A 5,810-nucleotide genomic window follows, 5' to 3' on the forward strand; every position below is an offset into this window, starting at 1 on the left:
AAAAGAGAGATCAAGTGATACATAGAAACGAATTATAATGATAGTACAACATATCAAAACTTTTAGGACATGGCAAAATCAGTCATAAGAGGAAGTTCATGTCATTACAGGCCTATCTCCAAAAACAAAAGCGAGCCCAAATAAACAACCTAATGCTTCATCTTAAAAAACTAGAAAGGAAGAACAAATGAAGCCTAAAGTCAGCAGAAGGAAAGAAATAATCAAAAGTAGAGCAGACATTAATGAAATTGAAAACAAACAAACAAAAAAAATAGAAAAAATAAATTCAATAAAGAACTGGTTCTTTGAGCAGGTTAATAAAATTGGCAAACCCCTGGCTAGACTCACTAAGGGAAAAAGAGAAAGGACACAAATAAACAAAGTCAGAGATGAAAGAAAAGAAATTATGACAGACATTGCAGAAAGACAAGGGATCATACAAGAATACTATGAAAAAGTATATAACACCAAATTTAATAACCTAGAAGAAATGAACCAGTACTTAGAAAAATACAACCTTCCAAGACTGAATCAAGAGGAACTGGAAAATATGAATAGATCAATCATCAGTATGGAAATTGAATCAATCATTAAAAACCTACCAAAAAGTAAAAGTTCAGGACCAGATGACTTCACCAGTGAATTCTACCAAACATTCAAAGATTTAATATCTATTCTCCTCAAAATCTTCCAAAAAATCAAAAAGGAGGCAATACTTCCCAACTCATTTTATGAGGTCTATATCACTCTAATACCAAAATCTGGTAAAGATAACACACACACAAAAAAAACTATAGACCAATATCTCTCATGAACACAGATGCAAAGATCCTTAATAAGATTCTAGCAAACCGAATACAGCAACATATTGAAAAAATTATGCACTACAATCAAGTGGGCTTCATCCCAGAGGCATAGGGATGGTTCAACATACACAAATCGATTAATGTGATACACCACATAAACCAATTAAAAAATAAGAATCATATGATCATATCAATAGATGCAGAAAATGCCTTCGACAAGATACAACATCGATTTATGATCAAAACACCAAATTTGGTATAGAAGGAAAGTACCTTAACATAATATAGGCCATCTATGACAAACTCTCAGCCAATATTATACTGAATGATGAAAAACTAAAAACCTTGCCTCTAAGATCAAGAGGGAACAAGACAAGGCTGTCCAATATCGCCACTGTTATTCAATATAACGTTAGAGATCCTAGCGAGTGCAATCAGATGAGAGAAAGATATAAAAGGCATCGAAATAGGAAACAAAGAAGTCAAACTGTCACTATTTGCAGATGACATGATTCTCTATATAAAAAACCCTAAAGACTCCACAAGAACACTACTAGAAACAATAAGCAAATACAGTAAAGTTTCTGGATACAAAATCAGTGTTCAAAATTCCATAGCGTTCCTATACTCTAATAATGAAGTGTCAGAAAAAGAAGTTGGAAATATAATTCCTTTTGCAATTGCAACAAAAAGAATAAAATACCTAGGAATAAATTTAATGAAACACGTGAAGGACCTGTATAATAAAAACTGTAAGACCCTATGAAAAGAAATCGAAGAAGATACAAAGAAATGGAAAGATATCCCCTGTTCTTGGATTGGAAGAATCAACATAGTTAAAATGACCATATTACCTAAAGCATTAAACAGATTTAATGCAATCCCCATCAAAATCCCATCGGCATTTTTAAAGAAATAGAACAACAAATCATCAGATTTGTATGGAAGCACAAAAGACCCCAAACTGCTAAAGCCATCCTGAGAAAAAAGAATGAGGTTGGAGGCATCACTCTGCCTGACTTCAAATTATACTACAAAGTGACAGTAATCAAAACAGCTTGGTGTTGGCTGAAAAACAGACACACAGACCGGTGGAACAGAATCGAGAGTCCAGAAGTAAACCCATATTTATATGGGCAAATAATTTTTGACAAAAAAGCCAAAAACATACAGTGGAGAAAGAAAAGCCTCAATAAATGGTGATGAGAAACCTGGAAAGCCACCTGCAAAAGAATGAAACTAGACTGTTGTCTATCACCACACAGCAAAATTAACTGAAAATGGATAAGGACCTGAATATAAAACCTGAAACAATAAAATGCATAGAAGAAAACATAGGAACTAAAGTCAGGGACCTTGGACTTAAAGAGGATTTTATGAATTTGACATCAAAGGCAAGGGAAGTAAAAGTAAAGGTAAATGAATGGGACTACATCAAACTGAAAAGCTTTGGCACAGCAAAAGAAACTGTCAATAAGGTAAAAAGACTGCCGTCCAAATGGGAAAATATATTTGCAAGCAATGTCTCCGATGAGGGCCTAATATCCAAAATTTACAAAGAACTCATACGACACAATAACAACAACAACAACAACAAAAATGATCCAATCAAAAAATGGGCAGAGGACTTGAACAGACACTTTTCCCAAGAAAACATACAAATGGCCAACAAACAAATGAAAGATGCTCATCATCGCTAGCTACTAGGGAAATGCAAGTTAAAACCACAATGAGATACCATCTCACACATGTTAGAATAGCTGTTATCAATAGGAGAGGTAATAACAGATTTTGGAGAGGATGCAGAGGAAAAGGAACTCTCATACACTGCTGGTGAGACTGCAAAGTGTACAGTCACTATGGAAAACAGTATGGAGGTTCCTCAAAGAGCTAACAATTGATCTACCATATGATTCGGCAATTCCTCTACTGGGTATTTACCCCAAAGAATTCAAAACTCAAATCCAAAAAGATATTTGCACACCAATATTCATAGCAGCATTATTCACAGTGGCCAGGACATGGAAGCAACCGAAGTGTCCTTCGATAGGTGATTGGCTAAAGAAGCTGTGGTACATATATATAATGGAATATTACTCAGCCATAAGAAGAGATGAAATACTGCCATTTGCGACAACAAGGATATATATATACATATGCCTTACTGTTAAATTGTACACCTGAAGCCTACTGGATTTCATTAACCAATCACCATAAAAATAATTAATTTCAAAAATAAGATGTGATATATTCCTGATTTAATTAAGTTCCAATCATATTTTCTTCAAAACATACAATGACCTCATTTTTTTTATCTGCAGTTTGTATGTGGAGTGATGTAAGGCTTGCATTTTCCTCATATGTAAACAATCAGACACGATTATCTTGGCATACCTTTCAATGCACATTCATGATGCCACTTTTATCAAGTGTTTAACTGGCACCACATGTAGACACATGTATATAGCACACACACACATAAGTTGCCTTTTTCATGGGCTATTCTAGGTGACACTCAGTTACAAAAGAATCCCTGTACTAGAGAATCTACCTTCTCTCGAAAGATTTTATATGACACTCAATTCTCAAAATCTAAACCCTATTTACTAATTGGAGTATTTTTTACAATGAGAATGTTGCCTTTTAACACAACTGATATTCCACTTTGATCTCAACTCAGGTGTTTACTGAGGTCAAATGTCAAGGTCACTTTGCCAAAAGGAAAGAATTCAGATCTCCTTTTAACAGACTATCAAAAAGCAGCCTATATCAGGAAATGTCTTACTATGTCAACTTCAAATGAATTGGTATTACCATGTGATATGATTCTCTTTATTTTCTAGATCCCATATTCCTTGGTCCTCAAGATTCTTCCCAAGCCTGACCCCACTGGAGACAATGCAAGATGGCTGAATCAGGTTCTCTTGACTTTGATCTGCTGTGGTATCTGGAGAAACTCAACAAAAGGGAATTTCAGAGTTTGAAGAATCATCTTGGACAAGCATGTGTGGAGATTGGACTCCCACCGATCCCAAGGCTGGACCTAAGGAAAACCAGACCAGACCTAGTTGACCTGTTGACAGTCTCTTATGAAGTGCAGCACATCTGGAATATAATGTACAGCATCTTCCACAAGATCAACCGTGACAATCTCTGTGAGAAGATCAATGCTAGGTGAAGCCATGAGTAGTGGGTGTGAGTCGGGGGTGGGAGCAGTTTTCTGTAAGCCTGATTGTTTTGGTGAGTGACTTCTCCATTGCCCAAAGAGCCAGTCTTCAGGTCTGGAAGCCACCGAAGGAACAGCAATGGCTTGGATATGGGTCTTGTCCTGTCATGACCTTCTGATTCTACCCATGTTTTCTTTCATGATGCCAACTGACTCTAATGAAGGTAGCCCGCTAATGGATTAGACCCACCCAAAGAAAGCACTTTAGCTAGAGTAGATTGCAAGCATGGCGCTTTGTCATAGAATTGTAATATCTAGCCATAGAAATCTGTGGGCCTCTGTGCAAAGGTTATGGAGAATTAACATAGAACATACTCTGCTGAGCATATCGTGTTCATTGGCTCCTTTGGGCATCTCTAAACATCTCTAAACAGATGCAATTATTTATTCCAATAGAAAGAAATGGAGTATCTGAAAGGCTTAGAAATTACCAACATCATGAATCTAGTCCAAAGTCCCTTAGGTAGCAGTGCTAAGACCCTAAGCCAAATGTAGCTGGCTCTAAGTCAGAATCTTATATCTTTTCCATCTCTTGGGTGCTCTACATCCATCTGGAAAGACTCGAGTATTTAGAGGGACCATCAAGCCAGGCAATGCAAAGCTGCAAGAGTTGCCAGTTTTAGATTGAGCCTGTCTTCATGTTTACTACTGTCCTTTAGCCCTTGTTACCTTCCAGACAATCACAACTAGTCTTACAGGAGAAAGATTTCAGATTGTCTCTAGTCTTAGCCCCAAATAAATTACTGAGCATTCATTGATAAATGGCTGCCAAGTTTTGATGATAATTTGGGCCCCAGAAGGTTCACCAGACCTTCTGATGTGAAAGGAGAAATCAGAGATCTGCAACATTGAGTGTATCTTTTAACACTTAATTGTTGACAAACATTCAGATGAAAATAAAATAGCTTATAATTCAAGCATAATCATTTTATAGGCCAGGTCAAGATTTTGTGCTGCCAGCTTTAAACCTCTGGTACAAAATAAGGGGTGACTGCCAGATCTGTGTGGTAGAACCTGGAAAGCAATAGAGAAACTCGGTTATGACATTTCAGTCACCCATCTTATTTAAAAGCTGAAAATTACTTCAACATCTGTTTCACATCTCCTTGAACATATATTTATAGTCAGAAAAAATAAACTAACATACAGTAAGGAATATAAAGAGAATACAAATTAAAATACAAAAAAGTCCATGAAATCATTCCATGCTGAGCTATATCCAAGGTTAACAGTATATTCTTCAGGAATTTTCTAGGCAGGTAGGCAGATACAAATAAACTCAAATGGAGTCATACTACAGATTTCATTTTTTTAACTCATTCTTATCTACCAAATTTTCACAATTAAAAAATCAAACCAATGAACAAACAAAGGGTTAAGGGGGTCAAATATATGGCGATGGAAGGAGATTCAATTTTGGGTGGTGAGCACACAGTGCAATATACAGATGATGAATTATAGAATTGTACACTCGAAACCCATATAATTTTATTAACCAGTGTCACCCCAATAAATATAAAAAGCAGACTCATAGAAATGAAGAACAAAGCAATGGTTGCCAGAGGGGAGGGGATGGAGGGATGAGTGAAAATGTGAAGGAGAATATAATCTATAATAGTGTGAAAACTGCACAGAGACAAATGGTTACTAGACATAGTGTGGTGAGCACATCGTAAGATATATTAATGTCACATCACTGTGTTGTACACCTGAGACTAATATGGTATGCCAAATACACTTGAATTTTTAAAAAAGAAAAAAATGTAAGTACCTCGATA

The sequence above is a fragment of the Pteropus medius genome, unplaced genomic scaffold (genome assembly GCF_902729225.1).
Source record: "Pteropus medius unplaced genomic scaffold, Ma_sr-lr_union100, whole genome shotgun sequence".
Classification (NCBI taxonomy): Eukaryota; Metazoa; Chordata; class Mammalia; order Chiroptera; family Pteropodidae; genus Pteropus; species Pteropus medius.